Genomic DNA, 27,233 nt, shown 5'->3' with positions numbered 1-27,233 from the left:
AATAGCTGTAACTTTTGATAGAAGACTCGGATACACATGTTTATGGCTTTATCTTATAGAACTCAAGGTTCCCGTGCTGGGAAAACAGGTTTTGCAGCTGTTTGAGCTAAGATTTCCAAGTTATTCACATAATGAAAACCTATACTTTGTTTCGGTCGAGTTCCCCATTCAAATGCATGTAACAGTGAGAAACGCACTGTCTTGGCGAAAGAAAGCGTTTTTGTACAACTTCATAGAAATAGCTGTAACTTTTGATAGAAGACTCAGACAAACATGTTTATGGCCTTATATTATAGAACTCAAGGTCTCCGTGCTGGGAAAACAGGTTTTGCAGCTGTTTGAGCTAAGATTTCCAAGTTATTCACATAATGAAAACTTGTACTTTGTTTCGGTCGAGTTCCCCATTCAAATGCATGTAACAGTGAGAAACGCACTGTCTTGGCGAAAGAAAGCGTTTTTGTACAACTTCATAGAAATAGCTGTAACTTTTGATAGAAGACTCGGATACACATGTTTATGGCTTTATCTTATAGAACTCAAGGTTCCCGTGCTGGGAAAACAGGTTTTGCAGCTGTTTGAGCTAAGATTTCCAAGTTATTCACATAATGAAAACCTATACTTTGTTTCGGTCGAGTTCCCCATTCAAATGCATGTAACAGTGAGAAACGCACTGTCTTGGCGAAAGAAAGCGTTTTTGTACAACTTTATAGAAATAGCTGTAACTTTTGATAGAAGACTCGGATACACATGTTTATGGCCTTATATTATAGAACTCAAGGTCCCCGTGCTGGGAAAACAGGTTTTGCAGCTGTTTGAGCTAAGATTTCCAAGTTATTCACATAATGAAAACCTATACTTTGTTTCGGTCGAGTTCCCCATTCAAATGCATGTAACAGTGAGAAACGCACTGTCTTGGCGAAAGAAAGCGTTTTTGTACAACTTCATATGAATAGCTGTAACTTTTGATAGAAGACTCGGATAAACATGTTTATGGCTTTATCTTATAGAACTCAAGGTTCCCGTGCTGGGAAAACAGGTTTTGCAGCTGTTTGAGCTAAGATTTCCAAGTTATTCACATAATGAAAACCTATACTTTGTTTCGGTCGAGTTCCCCATTCAAATGCATGTAACAGTGAGAAACGCACTGTCTTGGCGAAAGAAAGCGTTTTTGTACAACTTCATAGAAATAGCTGTAACTTTTGATAGAAGACTCAGACAAACATGTTTATGGCCTTATATTATAGAACTCAAGGTCTCCGTGCTGGGAAAACAGGTTTTGCAGCTGTTTGAGCTAAGATTTCCAAGTTATTCACATAATGAAAACTTGTACTTTGTTTCGGTCGAGTTCCCCATTCAAATGCATGTAACAGTGAGAAACGCACTGTCTTGGCGAAAGAAAGCGTTTTTGTACAACTTCATAGAAATAGCTGTAACTTTTGATAGAAGACTCGGATACACATGTTTATGGCTTTATCTTATAGAACTCAAGGTTCCCGTGCTGGAAAAACAGGTTTTGCAGCTGTTTGAGCTAAGATTTCCAAGTTATTCACATAATGAAAACCTATACTTTGTTTCGGTCGAGTTCCCCATTCAAATGCATGTAACAGTGAGAAACGCACTGTCTTGGCGAAAGAAAGCGTTTTTGTACAACTTCATAGAAATAGCTGTAACTTTTGATAGAAGACTCGGATACACATGTTTATGGCTTTATCTTATAGAACTCAAGGTTCCCGTGCTGGGAAAACAGGTTTTGCAGCTGTTTGAGCTAAGATTTCCAAGTTATTCACATAATGAAAACCTATACTTTGTTTCGGTCGAGTTCCCCATTCAAATGCATGTAACAGTGAGAAACGCACTGTCTTGGCGAAAGAAAGCGTTTTTGTACAACTTCATAGAAATAGCTGTAACTTTTGATAGAAGACTCGGATACACATGTTTATGGCTTTATCTTATAGAACTCAAGGTTCCCGTGCTGGGAAAACAGGTTTTGCAGCTGTTTGAGCTAAGATTTCCAAGTTATTCACATAATGAAAACCTATACTTTGTTTCGGTCGAGTTCCCCATTCAAATGCATGTAACAGTGAGAAACGCACTGTCTTGGCGAAAGAAAGCGTTTTTGTACAACTTCATAGAAATAGCTGTAACTTTTGATAGAAGACTCAGACAAACATGTTTATGGCCTTATATTATAGAACTCAAGGTCTCCGTGCTGGGAAAACAGGTTTTGCAGCTGTTTGAGCTAAGATTTCCAAGTTATTCACATAATGAAAACTTGTACTTTGTTTCGGTCGAGTTCCCCATTCAAATGCATGTAACAGTGAGAAACGCACTGTCTTGGCGAAAGAAAGCGTTTTTGTACAACTTCATAGAAATAGCTGTAACTTTTGATAGAAGACTCGGATACACATGTTTATGGCTTTATCTTATAGAACTCAAGGTTCCCGTGCTGGGAAAACAGGTTTTGCAGCTGTTTGAGCTAAGATTTCCAAGTTATTCACATAATGAAAACCTATACTTTGTTTCGGTCGAGTTCCCCATTCAAATGCATGTAACAGTGAGAAACGCACTGTCTTGGCGAAAGAAAGCGTTTTTGTACAACTTCATAGAAATAGCTGTAACTTTTGATAGAAGACTCGGATACACATGTTTATGGCTTTATCTTATAGAACTCAAGGTTCCCGTGCTGGGAAAACAGGTTTTGCAGCTGTTTGAGCTAAGATTTCCAAGTTATTCACATAATGAAAACCTATACTTTGTTTCGGTCGAGTTCCCCATTCAAATGCATGTAACAGTGAGAAACGCACTGTCTTGGCGAAAGAAAGCGTTTTTGTACAACTTCATAGAAATAGCTGTAACTTTTGATAGAAGACTCAGACAAACATGTTTATGGCCTTATATTATAGAACTCAAGGTTCCCGTGCTGGGAAAACAGGTTTTGCAGCTGTTTGAGCTAAGATTTCCAAGTTATTCACATAATGAAAACCTATACTTTGTTTCGGTCGAGTTCCCCATTCAAATGCATGTAACAGTGAGAAACGCACTGTCTTGGCGAAAGAAAGCGTTTTTGTACAACTTCATAGAAATAGCTGTAACTTTTGATAGAAGACTCGGATACACATGTTTATGGCTTTATCTTATAGAACTCAAGGTTCCCGTGCTGGGAAAACAGGTTTTGCAGCTGTTTGAGCTAAGATTTCCAAGTTATTCACATAATGAAAACCTATACTTTGTTTCGGTCGAGTTCCCCATTCAAATGCATGTAACAGTGAGAAACGCACTGTCTTGGCGAAAGAAAGCGTTTTTGTACAACTTCATAGAAATAGCTGTAACTTTTGATAGAAGACTCGGATACACATGTTTATGGCTTTATCTTATAGAACTCAAGGTTCCCGTGCTGGGAAAACAGGTTTTGCAGCTGTTTGAGCTAAGATTTCCAAGTTATTCACATAATGAAAACCTATACTTTGTTTCGGTCGAGTTCCCCATTCAAATGCATGTAACAGTGAGAAACGCACTGTCTTGGCGAAAGAAAGCGTTTTTGTACAACTTCATAGAAATAGCTGTAACTTTTGATAGAAGACTCAGACAAACATGTTTATGGCCTTATATTATAGAACTCAAGGTCCCCGTGCTGGGAAAACAGGTTTTGCAGCTGTTTGAGCTAAGATTTCCAAGTTATTCACATAATGAAAACCTATACTTTGTTTCGGTCGAGTTCCCCATTCAAATGCATGTAACAGTGAGAAACGCACTGTCTTGGCGAAAGAAAGCGTTTTTGTACAACTTCATAGAAATAGCTGTAACTTTTGATAGAAGACTCGGATACACATGTTTATGGCTTTATCTTATAGAACTCAAGGTTCCCGTGCTGGGAAAACAGGTTTTGCAGCTGTTTGAGCTAAGATTTCCAAGTTATTCACATAATGAAAACCTATACTTTGTTTCGGTCGAGTTCCCCATTCAAATGCATGTAACAGTGAGAAACGCACTGTCTTGGCGAAAGAAAGCGTTTTTGTACAACTTCATAGAAATAGCTGTAACTTTTGATAGAAGACTCAGACAAACATGTTTATGGCCTTATATTATAGAACTCAAGGTCTCCGTGCTGGGAAAACAGGTTTTGCAGCTGTTTGAGCTAAGATTTCCAAGTTATTCACATAATGAAAACTTGTACTTTGTTTCGGTCGAGTTCCCCATTCAAATGCATGTAACAGTGAGAAACGCACTGTCTTGGCGAAAGAAAGCGTTTTTGTACAACTTCATAGAAATAGCTGTAACTTTTGATAGAAGACTCAGACAAACATGTTTATGGCCTTATATTATAGAACTCAAGGTTCCCGTGCTGGGAAAACAGGTTTTGCAGCTGTTTGAGCTAAGATTTCCAAGTTATTCACATAATGAAAACCTATACTTTGTTTCGGTCGAGTTCCCCATTCAAATGCATGTAACAGTGAGAAACGCACTGTCTTGGCGAAAGAAAGCGTTTTTGTACAACTTTATAGAAATAGCTGTAACTTTTGATAGAAGACTCGGATACACATGTTTATGGCTTTATCTTATAGAACTCAAGGTTCCCGTGCTGGGAAAACAGGTTTTGCAGCTGTTTGAGCTAAGATTTCCAAGTTATTCACATAATGAAAACCTATACTTTGTTTCGGTCGAGTTCCCCATTCAAATGCATGTAACAGTGAGAAACGCACTGTCTTGGCGAAAGAAAGCGTTTTTGTACAACTTCATAGAAATAGCTGTAACTTTTGATAGAAGACTCAGACAAACATGTTTATGGCCTTATATTATAGAACTCAAGGTCCCCGTGCTGGGAAAACAGGTTTTGCAGCTGTTTGAGCTAAGATTTCCAAGTTATTCACATAATGAAAACCTATACTTTGTTTCGGTCGAGTTCCCCATTCAAATGCATGTAACAGTGAGAAACGCACTGTCTTGGCGAAAGAAAGCGTTTTTGTACAACTTCATAGAAATAGCTGTAACTTTTGATAGAAGACTCAGACAAACATGTTTATGGCCTTATATTATAGAACTCAAGGTCCCCGTGCTGGGAAAACAGGTTTTGCAGCTGTTTGAGCTAAGATTTCCAAGTTATTCACATAATGAAAACCTATACTTTGTTTCGGTCGAGTTCCCCATTCAAATGCATGTAACAGTGAGAAACGCACTGTCTTGGCGAAAGAAAGCGTTTTTGTACAACTTCATAGAAATAGCTGTAACTTTTGATAGAAGACTCGGATACACATGTTTATGGCTTTATCTTATAGAACTCAAGGTCCCCGTGCTGGGAAAACAGGTTTTGCAGCTGTTTGAGCTAAGATTTCCAAGTTATTCACATAATGAAAACTTGTACTTTGTTTCGGTCGAGTTCCCCATTCAAATGCATGTAACAGTGAGAAACGCACTGTCTTGGCGAAAGAAAGCGTTTTTGTACAACTTCATATGAATAGCTGTAACTTTTGATAGAAGACTCGGATAAACATGTTTATGGCTTTATCTTATAGAACTCAAGGTTCCCGTGCTGGGAAAACAGGTTTTGCAGCTGTTTGAGCTAAGATTTCCAAGTTATTCACATAATGAAAACCTATACTTTGTTTCGGTCGAGTTCCCCATTCAAATGCATGTAACAGTGAGAAACGCACTGTCTTGGCGAAAGAAAGCGTTTTTGTACAACTTCATAGAAATAGCTGTAACTTTTGATAGAAGACTCAGACAAACATGTTTATGGCCTTATATTATAGAACTCAAGGTCTCCGTGCTGGGAAAACAGGTTTTGCAGCTGTTTGAGCTAAGATTTCCAAGTTATTCACATAATGAAAACCTATACTTTGTTTCGGTCGAGTTCCCCATTCAAATGCATGTAACAGTGAGAAACGCACTGTCTTGGCGAAAGAAAGCGTTTTTGTACAACTTCATAGAAATAGCTGTAACTTTTGATAGAAGACTCGGATACACATGTTTATGGCTTTATCTTATAGAACTCAAGGTCCCCGTGCTGGGAAAACAGGTTTTGCAGCTGTTTGAGCTAAGATTTCCAAGTTATTCACATAATGAAAACTTGTACTTTGTTTCGGTCGAGTTCCCCATTCAAATGCATGTAACAGTGAGAAACGCACTGTCTTGGCGAAAGAAAGCGTTTTTGTACAACTTCATAGAAATAGCTGTAACTTTTGATAGAAGACTCGGATACACATGTTTATGGCTTTATCTTATAGAACTCAAGGTTCCCGTGCTGGGAAAACAGGTTTTGCAGCTGTTTGAGCTAAGATTTCCAAGTTATTCACATAATGAAAACCTATACTTTGTTTCGGTCGAGTTCCCCATTCAAATGCATGTAACAGTGAGAAACGCACTGTCTTGGCGAAAGAAAGCGTTTTTGTACAACTTCATAGAAATAGCTGTAACTTTTGATAGAAGACTCGGATACACATGTTTATGGCTTTATCTTATAGAACTCAAGGTTCCCGTGCTGGGAAAACAGGTTTTGCAGCTGTTTGAGCTAAGATTTCCAAGTTATTCACATAATGAAAACCTATACTTTGTTTCGGTCGAGTTCCCCATTCAAATGCATGTAACAGTGAGAAACGCACTGTCTTGGCGAAAGAAAGCGTTTTTGTACAACTTCATAGAAATAGCTGTAACTTTTGATAGAAGACTCAGACAAACATGTTTATGGCCTTATATTATAGAACTCAAGGTTCCCGTGCTGGGAAAACAGGTTTTGCAGCTGTTTGAGCTAAGATTTCCAAGTTATTCACATAATGAAAACCTATACTTTGTTTCGGTCGAGTTCCCCATTCAAATGCATGTAACAGTGAGAAACGCACTGTCTTGGCGAAAGAAAGCGTTTTTGTACAACTTCATAGAAATAGCTGTAACTTTTGATAGAAGACTCGGATACACATGTTTATGGCTTTATCTTATAGAACTCAAGGTTCCCGTGCTGGGAAAACAGGTTTTGCAGCTGTTTGAGCTAAGATTTCCAAGTTATTCACATAATGAAAACCTATACTTTGTTTCGGTCGAGTTCCCCATTCAAATGCATGTAACAGTGAGAAACGCACTGTCTTGGCGAAAGAAAGCGTTTTTGTACAACTTCATAGAAATAGCTGTAACTTTTGATAGAAGACTCGGATACACATGTTTATGGCTTTATCTTATAGAACTCAAGGTTCCCGTGCTGGGAAAACAGGTTTTGCAGCTGTTTGAGCTAAGATTTCCAAGTTATTCACATAATGAAAACCTATACTTTGTTTCGGTCGAGTTCCCCATTCAAATGCATGTAACAGTGAGAAACGCACTGTCTTGGCGAAAGAAAGCGTTTTTGTACAACTTCATAGAAATAGCTGTAACTTTTGATAGAAGACTCAGACAAACATGTTTATGGCCTTATATTATAGAACTCAAGGTCTCCGTGCTGGGAAAACAGGTTTTGCAGCTGTTTGAGCTAAGATTTCCAAGTTATTCACATAATGAAAACCTATACTTTGTTTCGGTCGAGTTCCCCATTCAAATGCATGTAACAGTGAGAAACGCACTGTCTTGGCGAAAGAAAGCGTTTTTGTACAACTTCATAGAAATAGCTGTAACTTTTGATAGAAGACTCAGACAAACATGTTTATGGCCTTATATTATAGAACTCAAGGTCCCCGTGCTGGGAAAACAGGTTTTGCAGCTGTTTGAGCTAAGATTTCCAAGTTATTCACATAATGAAAACCTATACTTTGTTTCGGTCGAGTTCCCCATTCAAATGCATGTAACAGTGAGAAACGCACTGTCTTGGCGAAAGAAAGCGTTTTTGTACAACTTCATAGAAATAGCTGTAACTTTTGATAGAAGACTCGGATACACATGTTTATGGCTTTATCTTATAGAACTCAAGGTTCCCGTGCTGGGAAAACAGGTTTTGCAGCTGTTTGAGCTAAGATTTCCAAGTTATTCACATAATGAAAACCTATACTTTGTTTCGGTCGAGTTCCCCATTCAAATGCATGTAACAGTGAGAAACGCACTGTCTTGGCGAAAGAAAGCGTTTTTGTACAACTTCATAGAAATAGCTGTAACTTTTGATAGAAGACTCAGACAAACATGTTTATGGCCTTATATTATAGAACTCAAGGTCTCCGTGCTGGGAAAACAGGTTTTGCAGCTGTTTGAGCTAAGATTTCCAAGTTATTCACATAATGAAAACTTGTACTTTGTTTCGGTCGAGTTCCCCATTCAAATGCATGTAACAGTGAGAAACGCACTGTCTTGGCGAAAGAAAGCGTTTTTGTACAACTTCATAGAAATAGCTGTAACTTTTGATAGAAGACTCGGATACACATGTTTATGGCTTTATCTTATAGAACTCAAGGTTCCCGTGCTGGGAAAACAGGTTTTGCAGCTGTTTGAGCTAAGATTTCCAAGTTATTCACATAATGAAAACCTATACTTTGTTTCGGTCGAGTTCCCCATTCAAATGCATGTAACAGTGAGAAACGCACTGTCTTGGCGAAAGAAAGCGTTTTTGTACAACTTTATAGAAATAGCTGTAACTTTTGATAGAAGACTCGGATACACATGTTTATGGCTTTATCTTATAGAACTCAAGGTTCCCGTGCTGGGAAAACAGGTTTTGCAGCTGTTTGAGCTAAGATTTCCAAGTTATTCACATAATGAAAACCTATACTTTGTTTCGGTCGAGTTCCCCATTCAAATGCATGTAACAGTGAGAAACGCACTGTCTTGGCGAAAGAAAGCGTTTTTGTACAACTTCATAGAAATAGCTGTAACTTTTGATAGAAGACTCAGACAAACATGTTTATGGCCTTATATTATAGAACTCAAGGTCCCCGTGCTGGGAAAACAGGTTTTGCAGCTGTTTGAGCTAAGATTTCCAAGTTATTCACATAATGAAAACCTATACTTTGTTTCGGTCGAGTTCCCCATTCAAATGCATGTAACAGTGAGAAACGCACTGTCTTGGCGAAAGAAAGCGTTTTTGTACAACTTCATAGAAATAGCTGTAACTTTTGATAGAAGACTCAGACAAACATGTTTATGGCCTTATATTATAGAACTCAAGGTCCCCGTGCTGGGAAAACAGGTTTTGCAGCTGTTTGAGCTAAGATTTCCAAGTTATTCACATAATGAAAACCTATACTTTGTTTCGGTCGAGTTCCCCATTCAAATGCATGTAACAGTGAGAAACGCACTGTCTTGGCGAAAGAAAGCGTTTTTGTACAACTTCATAGAAATAGCTGTAACTTTTGATAGAAGACTCGGATACACATGTTTATGGCTTTATCTTATAGAACTCAAGGTCCCCGTGCTGGGAAAACAGGTTTTGCAGCTGTTTGAGCTAAGATTTCCAAGTTATTCACATAATGAAAACTTGTACTTTGTTTCGGTCGAGTTCCCCATTCAAATGCATGTAACAGTGAGAAACGCACTGTCTTGGCGAAAGAAAGCGTTTTTGTACAACTTCATATGAATAGCTGTAACTTTTGATAGAAGACTCGGATAAACATGTTTATGGCTTTATCTTATAGAACTCAAGGTTCCCGTGCTGGGAAAACAGGTTTTGCAGCTGTTTGAGCTAAGATTTCCAAGTTATTCACATAATGAAAACCTATACTTTGTTTCGGTCGAGTTCCCCATTCAAATGCATGTAACAGTGAGAAACGCACTGTCTTGGCGAAAGAAAGCGTTTTTGTACAACTTCATAGAAATAGCTGTAACTTTTGATAGAAGACTCAGACAAACATGTTTATGGCCTTATATTATAGAACTCAAGGTCTCCGTGCTGGGAAAACAGGTTTTGCAGCTGTTTGAGCTAAGATTTCCAAGTTATTCACATAATGAAAACCTATACTTTGTTTCGGTCGAGTTCCCCATTCAAATGCATGTAACAGTGAGAAACGCACTGTCTTGGCGAAAGAAAGCGTTTTTGTACAACTTCATAGAAATAGCTGTAACTTTTGATAGAAGACTCGGATACACATGTTTATGGCTTTATCTTATAGAACTCAAGGTCCCCGTGCTGGGAAAACAGGTTTTGCAGCTGTTTGAGCTAAGATTTCCAAGTTATTCACATAATGAAAACTTGTACTTTGTTTCGGTCGAGTTCCCCATTCAAATGCATGTAACAGTGAGAAACGCACTGTCTTGGCGAAAGAAAGCGTTTTTGTACAACTTCATAGAAATAGCTGTAACTTTTGATAGAAGACTCGGATACACATGTTTATGGCTTTATCTTATAGAACTCAAGGTTCCCGTGCTGGGAAAACAGGTTTTGCAGCTGTTTGAGCTAAGATTTCCAAGTTATTCACATAATGAAAACCTATACTTTGTTTCGGTCGAGTTCCCCATTCAAATGCATGTAACAGTGAGAAACGCACTGTCTTGGCGAAAGAAAGCGTTTTTGTACAACTTCATAGAAATAGCTGTAACTTTTGATAGAAGACTCGGATACACATGTTTATGGCTTTATCTTATAGAACTCAAGGTTCCCGTGCTGGGAAAACAGGTTTTGCAGCTGTTTGAGCTAAGATTTCCAAGTTATTCACATAATGAAAACCTATACTTTGTTTCGGTCGAGTTCCCCATTCAAATGCATGTAACAGTGAGAAACGCACTGTCTTGGCGAAAGAAAGCGTTTTTGTACAACTTCATAGAAATAGCTGTAACTTTTGATAGAAGACTCAGACAAACATGTTTATGGCCTTATATTATAGAACTCAAGGTCTCCGTGCTGGGAAAACAGGTTTTGCAGCTGTTTGAGCTAAGATTTCCAAGTTATTCACATAATGAAAACCTATACTTTGTTTCGGTCGAGTTCCCCATTCAAATGCATGTAACAGTGAGAAACGCACTGTCTTGGCGAAAGAAAGCGTTTTTGTACAACTTCATAGAAATAGCTGTAACTTTTGATAGAAGACTCAGACAAACATGTTTATGGCCTTATATTATAGAACTCAAGGTCCCCGTGCTGGGAAAACAGGTTTTGCAGCTGTTTGAGCTAAGATTTCCAAGTTATTCACATAATGAAAACCTATACTTTGTTTCGGTCGAGTTCCCCATTCAAATGCATGTAACAGTGAGAAACGCACTGTCTTGGCGAAAGAAAGCGTTTTTGTACAACTTCATAGAAATAGCTGTAACTTTTGATAGAAGACTCAGACAAACATGTTTATGGCCTTATATTATAGAACTCAAGGTCCCCGTGCTGGGAAAACAGGTTTTGCAGCTGTTTGAGCTAAGATTTCCAAGTTATTCACATAATGAAAACCTATACTTTGTTTCGGTCGAGTTCCCCATTCAAATGCATGTAACAGTGAGAAACGCACTGTCTTGGCGAAAGAAAGCGTTTTTGTACAACTTCATAGAAATAGCTGTAACTTTTGATAGAAGACTCGGATACACATGTTTATGGCTTTATCTTATAGAACTCAAGGTCCCCGTGCTGGGAAAACAGGTTTTGCAGCTGTTTGAGCTAAGATTTCCAAGTTATTCACATAATGAAAACTTGTACTTTGTTTCGGTCGAGTTCCCCATTCAAATGCATGTAACAGTGAGAAACGCACTGTCTTGGCGAAAGAAAGCGTTTTTGTACAACTTCATATGAATAGCTGTAACTTTTGATAGAAGACTCGGATAAACATGTTTATGGCTTTATCTTATAGAACTCAAGGTTCCCGTGCTGGGAAAACAGGTTTTGCAGCTGTTTGAGCTAAGATTTCCAAGTTATTCACATAATGAAAACCTATACTTTGTTTCGGTCGAGTTCCCCATTCAAATGCATGTAACAGTGAGAAACGCACTGTCTTGGCGAAAGAAAGCGTTTTTGTACAACTTCATAGAAATAGCTGTAACTTTTGATAGAAGACTCAGACAAACATGTTTATGGCCTTATATTATAGAACTCAAGGTCTCCGTGCTGGGAAAACAGGTTTTGCAGCTGTTTGAGCTAAGATTTCCAAGTTATTCACATAATGAAAACCTATACTTTGTTTCGGTCGAGTTCCCCATTCAAATGCATGTAACAGTGAGAAACGCACTGTCTTGGCGAAAGAAAGCGTTTTTGTACAACTTCATAGAAATAGCTGTAACTTTTGATAGAAGACTCGGATACACATGTTTATGGCTTTATCTTATAGAACTCAAGGTCCCCGTGCTGGGAAAACAGGTTTTGCAGCTGTTTGAGCTAAGATTTCCAAGTTATTCACATAATGAAAACTTGTACTTTGTTTCGGTCGAGTTCCCCATTCAAATGCATGTAACAGTGAGAAACGCACTGTCTTGGCGAAAGAAAGCGTTTTTGTACAACTTCATAGAAATAGCTGTAACTTTTGATAGAAGACTCGGATACACATGTTTATGGCTTTATCTTATAGAACTCAAGGTTCCCGTGCTGGGAAAACAGGTTTTGCAGCTGTTTGAGCTAAGATTTCCAAGTTATTCACATAATGAAAACCTATACTTTGTTTCGGTCGAGTTCCCCATTCAAATGCATGTAACAGTGAGAAACGCACTGTCTTGGCGAAAGAAAGCGTTTTTGTACAACTTCATAGAAATAGCTGTAACTTTTGATAGAAGACTCGGATACACATGTTTATGGCTTTATCTTATAGAACTCAAGGTTCCCGTGCTGGGAAAACAGGTTTTGCAGCTGTTTGAGCTAAGATTTCCAAGTTATTCACATAATGAAAACCTATACTTTGTTTCGGTCGAGTTCCCCATTCAAATGCATGTAACAGTGAGAAACGCACTGTCTTGGCGAAAGAAAGCGTTTTTGTACAACTTCATAGAAATAGCTGTAACTTTTGATAGAAGACTCAGACAAACATGTTTATGGCCTTATATTATAGAACTCAAGGTCTCCGTGCTGGGAAAACAGGTTTTGCAGCTGTTTGAGCTAAGATTTCCAAGTTATTCACATAATGAAAACCTATACTTTGTTTCGGTCGAGTTCCCCATTCAAATGCATGTAACAGTGAGAAACGCACTGTCTTGGCGAAAGAAAGCGTTTTTGTACAACTTCATAGAAATAGCTGTAACTTTTGATAGAAGACTCAGACAAACATGTTTATGGCCTTATATTATAGAACTCAAGGTCCCCGTGCTGGGAAAACAGGTTTTGCAGCTGTTTGAGCTAAGATTTCCAAGTTATTCACATAATGAAAACCTATACTTTGTTTCGGTCGAGTTCCCCATTCAAATGCATGTAACAGTGAGAAACGCACTGTCTTGGCGAAAGAAAGCGTTTTTGTACAACTTCATAGAAATAGCTGTAACTTTTGATAGAAGACTCGGATACACATGTTTATGGCTTTATCTTATAGAACTCAAGGTTCCCGTGCTGGGAAAACAGGTTTTGCAGCTGTTTGAGCTAAGATTTCCAAGTTATTCACATAATGAAAACCTATACTTTGTTTCGGTCGAGTTCCCCATTCAAATGCATGTAACAGTGAGAAACGCACTGTCTTGGCGAAAGAAAGCGTTTTTGTACAACTTTATAGAAATAGCTGTAACTTTTGATAGAAGACTCGGATACACATGTTTATGGCTTTATCTTATAGAACTCAAGGTTCCCGTGCTGGGAAAACAGGTTTTGCAGCTGTTTGAGCTAAGATTTCCAAGTTATTCACATAATGAAAACCTATACTTTGTTTCGGTCGAGTTCCCCATTCAAATGCATGTAACAGTGAGAAACGCACTGTCTTGGCGAAAGAAAGCGTTTTTGTACAACTTCATAGAAATAGCTGTAACTTTTGATAGAAGACTCAGACAAACATGTTTATGGCCTTATATTATAGAACTCAAGGTCCCCGTGCTGGGAAAACAGGTTTTGCAGCTGTTTGAGCTAAGATTTCCAAGTTATTCACATAATGAAAACCTATACTTTGTTTCGGTCGAGTTCCCCATTCAAATGCATGTAACAGTGAGAAACGCACTGTCTTGGCGAAAGAAAGCGTTTTTGTACAACTTCATAGAAATAGCTGTAACTTTTGATAGAAGACTCAGACAAACATGTTTATGGCCTTATATTATAGAACTCAAGGTCCCCGTGCTGGGAAAACAGGTTTTGCAGCTGTTTGAGCTAAGATTTCCAAGTTATTCACATAATGAAAACCTATACTTTGTTTCGGTCGAGTTCCCCATTCAAATGCATGTAACAGTGAGAAACGCACTGTCTTGGCGAAAGAAAGCGTTTTTGTACAACTTCATAGAAATAGCTGTAACTTTTGATAGAAGACTCGGATACACATGTTTATGGCTTTATCTTATAGAACTCAAGGTTCCCGTGCTGGGAAAACAGGTTTTGCAGCTGTTTGAGCTAAGATTTCCAAGTTATTCACATAATGAAAACCTATACTTTGTTTCGGTCGAGTTCCCCATTCAAATGCATGTAACAGTGAGAAACGCACTGTCTTGGCGAAAGAAAGCGTTTTTGTACAACTTCATAGAAATAGCTGTAACTTTTGATAGAAGACTCGGATACACATGTTTATGGCTTTATCTTATAGAACTCAAGGTTCCCGTGCTGGGAAAACAGGTTTTGCAGCTGTTTGAGCTAAGATTTCCAAGTTATTCACATAATGAAAACCTATACTTTGTTTCGGTCGAGTTCCCCATTCAAATGCATGTAACAGTGAGAAACGCACTGTCTTGGCGAAAGAAAGCGTTTTTGTACAACTTCATAGAAATAGCTGTAACTTTTGATAGAAGACTCAGACAAACATGTTTATGGCCTTATATTATAGAACTCAAGGTCTCCGTGCTGGGAAAACAGGTTTTGCAGCTGTTTGAGCTAAGATTTCCAAGTTATTCACATAATGAAAACTTGTACTTTGTTTCGGTCGAGTTCCCCATTCAAATGCATGTAACAGTGAGAAACGCACTGTCTTGGCGAAAGAAAGCGTTTTTGTACAACTTCATAGAAATAGCTGTAACTTTTGATAGAAGACTCAGACAAACATGTTTATGGCCTTATATTATAGAACTCAAGGTCTCCGTGCTGGGAAAACAGGTTTTGCAGCTGTTTGAGCTAAGACTTCCAAGTTATTCACATAATGAAAACTTGTACTTTGTTTCGGTCGAGTTCCCCATTCAAATGCATGTAACAGTGAGAAACGCACTGTCTTGGCGAAAGAAAGCGTTTTTGTACAACTTCATAGAAATAGCTGTAACTTTTGATAGAAGACTCAGACAAACATGTTTATGGCCTTATATTATAGAACTCAAGGTCCCCGTGCTGGGAAAACAGGTTTTGCAGCTGTTTGAGCTAAGATTTCCAAGTTATTCACATAATGAAAACCTATACTTTGTTTCGGTCGAGTTCCCCATTCAAATGCATGTAACAGTGAGAAACGCACTGTCTTGGCGAAAGAAAGCGTTTTTGTACAACTTCATAGAAATAGCTGTAACTTTTGATAGAAGACTCGGATACACATGTTTATGGCTTTATCTTATAGAACTCAAGGTTCCCGTGCTGGGAAAACAGGTTTTGCAGCTGTTTGAGCTAAGATTTCCAAGTTATTCACATAATGAAAACCTATACTTTGTTTCGGTCGAGTTCCCCATTCAAATGCATGTAACAGTGAGAAACGCACTGTCTTGGCGAAAGAAAGCGTTTTTGTACAACTTTATAGAAATAGCTGTAACTTTTGATAGAAGACTCGGATACACATGTTTATGGCTTTATCTTATAGAACTCAAGGTTCCCGTGCTGGGAAAACAGGTTTTGCAGCTGTTTGAGCTAAGATTTCCAAGTTATTCACATAATGAAAACCTATACTTTGTTTCGGTCGAGTTCCCCATTCAAATGCATGTAACAGTGAGAAACGCACTGTCTTGGCGAAAGAAAGCGTTTTTGTACAACTTCATAGAAATAGCTGTAACTTTTGATAGAAGACTCGGATACACATGTTTATGGCTTTATCTTATAGAACTCAAGGTTCCCGTGCTGGGAAAACAGGTTTTGCAGCTGTTTGAGCTAAGATTTCCAAGTTATTCACATAATGAAAACCTATACTTTGTTTCGGTCGAGTTCCCCATTCAAATGCATGTAACAGTGAGAAACGCACTGTCTTGGCGAAAGAAAGCGTTTTTGTACAACTTCATAGAAATAGCTGTAACTTTTGATAGAAGACTCAGACAAACATGTTTATGGCCTTATATTATAGAACTCAAGGTCCCCGTGCTGGGAAAACAGGTTTTGCAGCTGTTTGAGCTAAGATTTCCAAGTTATTCACATAATGAAAACCTATACTTTGTTTCGGTCGAGTTCCCCATTCAAATGCATGTAACAGTGAGAAACGCACTGTCTTGGCGAAAGAAAGCGTTTTTGTACAACTTCATAGAAATAGCTGTAACTTTTGATAGAAGACTCGGATACACATGTTTATGGCTTTATCTTATAGAACTCAAGGTCCCCGTGCTGGGAAAACAGGTTTTGCAGCTGTTTGAGCTAAGATTTCCAAGTTATTCACATAATGAAAACTTGTACTTTGTTTCGGTCGAGTTCCCCATTCAAATGCATGTAACAGTGAGAAACGCACTGTCTTGGCGAAAGAAAGCGTTTTTGTACAACTTCATAGAAATAGCTGTAACTTTTGATAGAAGACTCAGACAAACATGTTTATGGCCTTATATTATAGAACTCAAGGTCTCCGTGCTGGGAAAACAGGTTTTGCAGCTGTTTGAGCTAAGATTTCCAAGTTATTCACATAATGAAAACTTGTACTTTGTTTCGGTCGAGTTCCCCATTCAAATGCATGTAACAGTGAGAAACGCACTGTCTTGGCGAAAGAAAGCGTTTTTGTACAACTTCATAGAAATAGCTGTAACTTTTGATAGAAGACTCGGATACACATGTTTATGGCTTTATCTTATAGAACTCAAGGTTCCCGTGCTGGGAAAACAGGTTTTGCAGCTGTTTGAGCTAAGATTTCCAAGTTATTCACATAATGAAAACCTATACTTTGTTTCGGTCGAGTTCCCCATTCAAATGCATGTAACAGTGAGAAACGCACTGTCTTGGCGAAAGAAAGCGTTTTTGTACAACTTTATAGAAATAGCTGTAACTTTTGATAGAAGACTCGGATACACATGTTTATGGCTTTATCTTATAGAACTCAAGGTTCCCGTGCTGGGAAAACAGGTTTTGCAGCTGTTTGAGCTAAGATTTCCAAGTTATTCACATAATGAAAACCTATACTTTGTTTCGGTCGAGTTCCCCATTCAAATGCATGTAACAGTGAGAAACGCACTGTCTTGGCGAAAGAAAGCGTTTTTGTACAACTTCATAGAAATAGCTGTAACTTTTGATAGAAGACTCAGACAAACATGTTTATGGCTTTATCTTATAGAACTCAAGGTTCCCGTGCTGGGAAAACAGGTTTTGCAGCTGTTTGAGCTAAGATTTCCAAGTTATTCACATAATGAAAACCTATACTTTGTTTCGGTCGAGTTCCCCATTCAAATGCATGTAACAGTGAGAAACGCACTGTCTTGGCGAAAGAAAGCGTTTTTGTACAACTTCATAGAAATAGCTGTAACTTTTGATAGAAGACTCAGACAAACATGTTTATGGCCTTATATTATAGAACTCAAGGTCTCCGTGCTGGGAAAACAGGTTTTGCAGCTGTTTGAGCTAAGATTTCCAAGTTATTCACATAATGAAAACTTGTACTTTGTTTCGGTCGAGTTCCCCATTCAAATGCATGTAACAGTGAGAAACGCACTGTCTTGGCGAAAGAAAGCGTTTTTGTACAACTTCATAGAAATAGCTGTAACTTTTGATAGAAGACTCAGACAAACATGTTTATGGCCTTATATTATAGAACTCAAGGTCCCCGTGCTGGGAAAACAGGTTTTGCAGCTGTTTGAGCTAAGATTTCCAAGTTATTCACATAATGAAAACCTATACTTTGTTTCGGTCGAGTTCCCCATTCAAATGCATGTAACAGTGAGAAACGCACTGTCTTGGCGAAAGAAAGCGTTTTTGTACAACTTCATAGAAATAGCTGTAACTTTTGATAGAAGACTCGGATACACATGTTTATGGCTTTATCTTATAGAACTCAAGGTCCCCGTGCTGGGAAAACAGGTTTTGCAGCTGTTTGAGCTAAGATTTCCAAGTTATTCACATAATGAAAACTTGTACTTTGTTTCGGTCGAGTTCCCCATTCAAATGCATGTAACAGTGAGAAACGCACTGTCTTGGCGAAAGAAAGCGTTTTTGTACAACTTCATAGAAATAGCTGTAACTTTTGATAGAAGACTCAGACAAACATGTTTATGGCCTTATATTATAGAACTCAAGGTCTCCGTGCTGGGAAAACAGGTTTTGCAGCTGTTTGAGCTAAGATTTCCAAGTTATTCACATAATGAAAACTTGTACTTTGTTTCGGTCGAGTTCCCCATTCAAATGCATGTAACAGTGAGAAACGCACTGTCTTGGCGAAAGAAAGCGTTTTTGTACAACTTCATAGAAATAGCTGTAACTTTTGATAGAAGACTCGGATACACATGTTTATGGCTTTATCTTATAGAACTCAAGGTTCCCGTGCTGGGAAAACAGGTTTTGCAGCTGTTTGAGCTAAGATTTCCAAGTTATTCACATAATGAAAACCTATACTTTGTTTCGGTCGAGTTCCCCATTCAAATGCATGTAACAGTGAGAAACGCACTGTCTTGGCGAAAGAAAGCGTTTTTGTACAACTTTATAGAAATAGCTGTAACTTTTGATAGAAGACTCGGATACACATGTTTATGGCTTTATCTTATAGAACTCAAGGTTCCCGTGCTGGGAAAACAGGTTTTGCAGCTGTTTGAGCTAAGATTTCCAAGTTATTCACATAATGAAAACCTATACTTTGTTTCGGTCGAGTTCCCCATTCAAATGCATGTAACAGTGAGAAACGCACTGTCTTGGCGAAAGAAAGCGTTTTTGTACAACTTCATAGAAATAGCTGTAACTTTTGATAGAAGACTCAGACAAACATGTTTATGGCTTTATCTTATAGAACTCAAGGTTCCCGTGCTGGGAAAACAGGTTTTGCAGCTGTTTGAGCTAAGATTTCCAAGTTATTCACATAATGAAAACCTATACTTTGTTTCGGTCGAGTTCCCCATTCAAATGCATGTAACAGTGAGAAACGCACTGTCTTGGCGAAAGAAAGCGTTTTTGTACAACTTCATAGAAATAGCTGTAACTTTTGATAGAAGACTCAGACAAACATGTTTATGGCCTTATATTATAGAACTCAAGGTCTCCGTGCTGGGAAAACAGGTTTTGCAGCTGTTTGAGCTAAGATTTCCAAGTTATTCACATAATGAAAACTTGTACTTTGTTTCGGTCGAGTTCCCCATTCAAATGCACGTAACAGTGAGAAACGCACTGTCTTGGCGAAAGAAAGCGTTTTTGTACAACTTCATAGAAATAGCTGTAACTTTTGATAGAAGACTCGGATACACATGTTTATGGCTTTATCTTATAGAACTCAAGGTTCCCGTGCTGGGAAAACAGGTTTTGCAGCTGTTTGAGCTAAGATTTCCAAGTTATTCACATAATGAAAACTTGTACTTTGTTTCGGTCGAGTTCCCCATTCAAATGCATGTAACAGTGAGAAACGCACTGTCTTGGCGAAAGAAAGCGTTTTTGTACAACTTCATAGAAATAGCTGTAACTTTTGATAGAAGACTCGGATACACATGTTTATGGCTTTATCTTATAGAACTCAAGGTTCCCGTGCTGGGAAAACAGGTTTTGCAGCTGTTTGAGCTAAGATTTCCAAGTTATTCACATAATGAAAACCTATACTTTGTTTCGGTCGAGTTCCCCATTCAAATGCATGTAACAGTGAGAAACGCACTGTCTTGGCGAAAGAAAGCGTTTTTGTACAACTTCATAGAAATAGCTGTAACTTTTGATAGAAGACTCGGATACACATGTTTATGGCTTTATCTTATAGAACTCAAGGTTCCCGTGCTGGGAAAACAGGTTTTGCAGCTGTTTGAGCTAAGATTTCCAAGTTATTCACATAATGAAAACCTATACTTTGTTTCGGTCGAGTTCCCCATTCAAATGCATGTAACAGTGAGAAACGCACTGTCTTGGCGAAAGAAAGCGTTTTTGTACAACTTCATAGAAATAGCTGTAACTTTTGATAGAAGACTCGGATACACATGTTTATGGCTTTATCTTATAGAACTCAAGGTCCCCGTGCTGGGAAAACAGGTTTTGCAGCTGTTTGAGCTAAGATTTCCAAGTTATTCACATAATGAAAACTTGTACTTTGTTTCGGTCGAGTTCCCCATTCAAATGCATGTAACAGTGAGAAACGCACTGTCTTGGCGAAAGAAAGCGTTTTTGTACAACTTCATATGAATAGCTGTAACTTTTGATAGAAGACTCGGATAAACATGTTTATGGCTTTATCTTATAGAACTCAAGGTTCCCGTGCTGGGAAAACAGGTTTTGCAGCTGTTTGAGCTAAGATTTCCAAGTTATTCACATAATGAAAACCTATACTTTGTTTCGGTCGAGTTCCCCATTCAAATGCATGTAACAGTGAGAAACGCACTGTCTTGGCGAAAGAAAGCGTTTTTGTACAACTTCATAGAAATAGCTGTAACTTTTGATAGAAGACTCAGACAAACATGTTTATGGCCTTATATTATAGAACTCAAGGTCCCCGTGCTGGGAAAACAGGTTTTGCAGCTGTTTGAGCTAAGATTTCCAAGTTATTCACATAATGAAAACCTATACTTTGTTTCGGTCGAGTTCCCCATTCAAATGCATGTAACAGTGAGAAACGCACTGTCTTGGCGAAAGAAAGCGTTTTTGTACAACTTCATAGAAATAGCTGTAACTTTTGATAGAAGACTCGGATACACATGTTTATGGCTTTATCTTATAGAACTCAAGGTCCCCGTGCTGGGAAAACAGGTTTTGCAGCTGTTTGAGCTAAGATTTCCAAGTTATTCACATAATGAAAACTTGTACTTTGTTTCGGTCGAGTTCCCCATTCAAATGCATGTAACAGTGAGAAACGCACTGTCTTGGCGAAAGAAAGCGTTTTTGTACAACTTCATATGAATAGCTGTAACTTTTGATAGAAGACTCGGATAAACATGTTTATGGCTTTATCTTATAGAACTCAAGGTTCCCGTGCTGGGAAAACAGGTTTTGCAGCTGTTTGAGCTAAGATTTCCAAGTTATTCACATAATGAAAACCTATACTTTGTTTCGGTCGAGTTCCCCATTCAAATGCATGTAACAGTGAGAAACGCACTGTCTTGGCGAAAGAAAGCGTTTTTGTACAACTTCATAGAAATAGCTGTAACTTTTGATAGAAGACTCAGACAAACATGTTTATGGCCTTATATTATAGAACTCAAGGTCTCCGTGCTGGGAAAACAGGTTTTGCAGCTGTTTGAGCTAAGATTTCCAAGTTATTCACATAATGAAAACCTATACTTTGTTTCGGTCGAGTTCCCCATTCAAATGCATGTAACAGTGAGAAACGCACTGTCTTGGCGAAAGAAAGCGTTTTTGTACAACTTCATAGAAATAGCTGTAACTTTTGATAGAAGACTCGGATACACATGTTTATGGCTTTATCTTATAGAACTCAAGGTCCCCGTGCTGGGAAAACAGGTTTTGCAGCTGTTTGAGCTAAGATTTCCAAGTTATTCACATAATGAAAACCTATACTTTGTTTCGGTCGAGTTCCCCATTCAAATGCATGTAACAGTGAGAAACGCACTGTCTTGGCGAAAGAAAGCGTTTTTGTACAACTTCATAGAAATAGCTGTAACTTTTGATAGAAGACTCAGACAAACATGTTTATGGCCTTATATTATAGAACTCAAGGTCCCCGTGCTGGGAAAACAGGTTTTGCAGCTGTTTGAGCTAAGATTTCCAAGTTATTCACATAATGAAAACTTGTACTTTGTTTCGGTCGAGTTCCCCATTCAAATGCATGTAACAGTGAGAAACGCACTGTCTTGGCGAAAGAAAGCGTTTTTGTACAACTTCATAGAAATAGCTGTAACTTTTGATAGAAGACTCGGATACACATGTTTATGGCTTTATCTTATAGAACTCAAGGTTCCCGTGCTGGGAAAACAGGTTTTGCAGCTGTTTGAGCTAAGATTTCCAAGTTATTCACATAATGAAAACCTATACTTTGTTTCGGTCGAGTTCCCCATTCAAATGCATGTAACAGTGAGAAACGCACTGTCTTGGCGAAAGAAAGCGTTTTTGTACAACTTCATAGAAATAGCTGTAACTTTTGATAGAAGACTCGGATACACATGTTTATGGCTTTATCTTATAGAACTCAAGGTTCCCGTGCTGGGAAAACAGGTTTTGCAGCTGTTTGAGCTAAGATTTCCAAGTTATTCACATAATGAAAACCTATACTTTGTTTCGGTCGAGTTCCCCATTCAAATGCATGTAACAGTGAGAAACGCACTGTCTTGGCGAAAGAAAGCGTTTTTGTACAACTTCATAGAAATAGCTGTAACTTTTGATAGAAGACTCAGACAAACATGTTTATGGCCTTATATTATAGAACTCAAGGTCTCCGTGCTGGGAAAACAGGTTTTGCAGCTGTTTGAGCTAAGATTTCCAAGTTATTCACATAATGAAAACTTGTACTTTGTTTCGGTCGAGTTCCCCATTCAAATGCATGTAACAGTGAGAAACGCACTGTCTTGGCGAAAGAAAGCGTTTTTGTACAACTTCATAGAAATAGCTGTAACTTTTGATAGAAGACTCGGATACACATGTTTATGGCTTTATCTTATAGAACTCAAGGTTCCCGTGCTGGGAAAACAGGTTTTGCAGCTGTTTGAGCTAAGATTTCCAAGTTATTCACATAATGAAAACCTATACTTTGTTTCGGTCGAGTTCCCCATTCAAATGCATGTAACAGTGAGAAACGCACTGTCTTGGCGAAAGAAAGCGTTTTTGTACAACTTCATAGAAATAGCTGTAACTTTTGATAGAAGACTCAGACAAACATGTTTATGGCCTTATATTATAGAACTCAAGGTCCCCGTGCTGGGAAAACAGGTTTTGCAGCTGTTTGAGCTAAGATTTCCAAGTTATTCACATAATGAAAACTTGTACTTTGTTTCGGTCGAGTTCCCCATTCAAATGCATGTAACAGTGAGAAACGCACTGTCTTGGCGAAAGAAAGCGTTTTTGTACAACTTCATAGAAATAGCTGTAACTTTTGATAGAAGACTCGGATACACATGTTTATGGCTTTATCTTATAGAACTCAAGGTTCCCGTGCTGGGAAAACAGGTTTTGCAGCTGTTTGAGCTAAGATTTCCAAGTTATTCACATAATGAAAACCTATACTTTGTTTCGGTCGAGTTCCCCATTCAAATGCATGTAACAGTGAGAAACGCACTGTCTTGGCGAAAGAAAGCGTTTTTGTACAACTTCATAGAAATAGCTGTAACTTTTGATAGAAGACTCAGACAAACATGTTTATGGCCTTATATTATAGAACTCAAGGTCCCCGTGCTGGGAAAACAGGTTTTGCAGCTGTTTGAGCTAAGATTTCCAAGTTATTCACATAATGAAAACCTATACTTTGTTTCGGTCGAGTTCCCCATTCAAATGCATGTAACAGTGAGAAACGCACTGTCTTGGCGAAAGAAAGCGTTTTTGTACAACTTCATAGAAATAGCTGTAACTTTTGATAGAAGACTCAGACAAACATGTTTATGGCCTTATATTATAGAACTCAAGGTCCCCGTGCTGGGAAAACAGGTTTTGCAGCTGTTTGAGCTAAGATTTCCAAGTTATTCACATAATGAAAACCTATACTTTGTTTCGGTCGAGTTCCCCATTCAAATGCATGTAACAGTGAGAAACGCACTGTCTTGGCGAAAGAAAGCGTTTTTGTACAACTTCATAGAAATAGCTGTAACTTTTGATAGAAGACTCGGATACACATGTTTATGGCTTTATCTTATAGAACTCAAGGTTCCCGTGCTGGGAAAACAGGTTTTGCAGCTGTTTGAGCTAAGATTTCCAAGTTATTCACATAATGAAAACCTATACTTTGTTTCGGTCGAGTTCCCCATTCAAATGCATGTAACAGTGAGAAACGCACTGTCTTGGCGAAAGAAAGCGTTTTTGTACAACTTCATAGAAATAGCTGTAACTTTTGATAGAAGACTCGGATACACATGTTTATGGCTTTATCTTATAGAACTCAAGGTTCCCGTGCTGGGAAAACAGGTTTTGCAGCTGTTTGAGCTAAGATTTCCAAGTTATTCACATAATGAAAACCTATACTTTGTTTCGGTCGAGTTCCCCATTCAAATGCATGTAACAGTGAGAAACGCACTGTCTTGGCGAAAGAAAGCGTTTTTGTACAACTTCATAGAAATAGCTGTAACTTTTGATAGAAGACTCAGACAAACATGTTTATGGCCTTATATTATAGAACTCAAGGTCTCCGTGCTGGGAAAACAGGTTTTGCAGCTGTTTGAGCTAAGATTTCCAAGTTATTCACATAATGAAAACTTGTACTTTGTTTCGGTCGAGTTCCCCATTCAAATGCATGTAACAGTGAGAAACGCACTGTCTTGGCGAAAGAAAGCGTTTTTGTACAACTTCATAGAAATAGCTGTAACTTTTGATAGAAGACTCAGACAAACATGTTTATGGCCTTATATTATAGAACTCAAGGTCTCCGTGCTGGGAAAACAGGTTTTGCAGCTGTTTGAGCTAAGACTTCCAAGTTATTCACATAATGAAAACTTGTACTTTGTTTCGGTCGAGTTCCCCATTCAAATGCATGTAACAGTGAGAAACGCACTGTCTTGGCGAAAGAAAGCGTTTTTGTACAACTTCATAGAAATAGCTGTAACTTTTGATAGAAGACTCAGACAAACATGTTTATGGCCTTATATTATAGAACTCAAGGTCCCCGTGCTGGGAAAACAGGTTTTGCAGCTGTTTGAGCTAAGATTTCCAAGTTATTCACATAATGAAAACCTATACTTTGTTTCGGTCGAGTTCCCCATTCAAATGCATGTAACAGTGAGAAACGCACTGTCTTGGCGAAAGAAAGCGTTTTTGTACAACTTCATAGAAATAGCTGTAACTTTTGATAGAAGACTCGGATACACATGTTTATGGCTTTATCTTATAGAACTCAAGGTTCCCGTGCTGGGAAAACAGGTTTTGCAGCTGTTTGAGCTAAGATTTCCAAGTTATTCACATAATGAAAACCTATACTTTGTTTCGGTCGAGTTCCCCATTCAAATGCATGTAACAGTGAGAAACGCACTGTCTTGGCGAAAGAAAGCGTTTTTGTACAACTTTATAGAAATAGCTGTAACTTTTGATAGAAGACTCGGATACACATGTTTATGGCTTTATCTTATAGAACTCAAGGTTCCCGTGCTGGGAAAACAGGTTTTGCAGCTGTTTGAGCTAAGATTTCCAAGTTATTCACATAATGAAAACCTATACTTTGTTTCGGTCGAGTTCCCCATTCAAATGCATGTAACAGTGAGAAACGCACTGTCTTGGCGAAAGAAAGCGTTTTTGTACAACTTCATAGAAATAGCTGTAACTTTTGATAGAAGACTCGGATACACATGTTTATGGCTTTATCTTATAGAACTCAAGGTTCCCGTGCTGGGAAAACAGGTTTTGCAGCTGTTTGAGCTAAGATTTCCAAGTTATTCACATAATGAAAACCTATACTTTGTTTCGGTCGAGTTCCCCATTCAAATGCATGTAACAGTGAGAAACGCACTGTCTTGGCGAAAGAAAGCGTTTTTGTACAACTTCATAGAAATAGCTGTAACTTTTGATAGAAGACTCAGACAAACATGTTTATGGCCTTATATTATAGAACTCAAGGTCCCCGTGCTGGGAAAACAGGTTTTGCAGCTGTTTGAGCTAAGATTTCCAAGTTATTCACATAATGAAAACCTATACTTTGTTTCGGTCGAGTTCCCCATTCAAATGCATGTAACAGTGAGAAACGCACTGTCTTGGCGAAAGAAAGCGTTTTTGTACAACTTCATAGAAATAGCTGTAACTTTTGATAGAAGACTCGGATACACATGTTTATGGCTTTATCTTATAGAACTCAAGGTCCCCGTGCTGGGAAAACAGGTTTTGCAGCTGTTTGAGCTAAGATTTCCAAGTTATTCACATAATGAAAACTTGTACTTTGTTTCGGTCGAGTTCCCCATTCAAATGCATGTAACAGTGAGAAACGCACTGTCTTGGCGAAAGAAAGCGTTTTTGTACAACTTCATAGAAATAGCTGTAACTTTTGATAGAAGACTCAGACAAACATGTTTATGGCCTTATATTATAGAACTCAAGGTCTCCGTGCTGGGAAAACAGGTTTTGCAGCTGTTTGAGCTAAGATTTCCAAGTTATTCACATAATGAAAACTTGTACTTTGTTTCGGTCGAGTTCCCCATTCAAATGCATGTAACAGTGAGAAACGCACTGTCTTGGCGAAAGAAAGCGTTTTTGTACAACTTCATAGAAATAGCTGTAACTTTTGATAGAAGACTCGGATACACATGTTTATGGCTTTATCTTATAGAACTCAAGGTTCCCGTGCTGGGAAAACAGGTTTTGCAGCTGTTTGAGCTAAGATTTCCAAGTTATTCACATAATGAAAACCTATACTTTGTTTCGGTCGAGTTCCCCATTCAAATGCATGTAACAGTGAGAAACGCACTGTCTTGGCGAAAGAAAGCGTTTTTGTACAACTTTATAGAAATAGCTGTAACTTTTGATAGAAGACTCGGATACACATGTTTATGGCTTTATCTTATAGAACTCAAGGTTCCCGTGCTGGGAAAACAGGTTTTGCAGCTGTTTGAGCTAAGATTTCCAAGTTATTCACATAATGAAAACCTATACTTTGTTTCGGTCGAGTTCCCCATTCAAATGCATGTAACAGTGAGAAACGCACTGTCTTGGCGAAAGAAAGCGTTTTTGTACAACTTCATAGAAATAGCTGTAACTTTTGATAGAAGACTCAGACAAACATGTTTATGGCTTTATCTTATAGAACTCAAGGTTCCCGTGCTGGGAAAACAGGTTTTGCAGCTGTTTGAGCTAAGATTTCCAAGTTATTCACATAATGAAAACCTATACTTTGTTTCGGTCGAGTTCCCCATTCAAATGCATGTAACAGTGAGAAACGCACTGTCTTGGCGAAAGAAAG

Source organism: Diplotaxodon limnothrissa, linkage group LG5 (genome assembly GCF_057381915.1).
Source record: "Diplotaxodon limnothrissa isolate DT_005_m linkage group LG5, D_limnothrissa_male_GT1.1, whole genome shotgun sequence".
In the NCBI taxonomy this organism is placed as follows: Eukaryota; Metazoa; Chordata; class Actinopteri; order Cichliformes; family Cichlidae; genus Diplotaxodon; species Diplotaxodon limnothrissa.
This window is presented reverse-complemented; position numbering follows the sequence as displayed.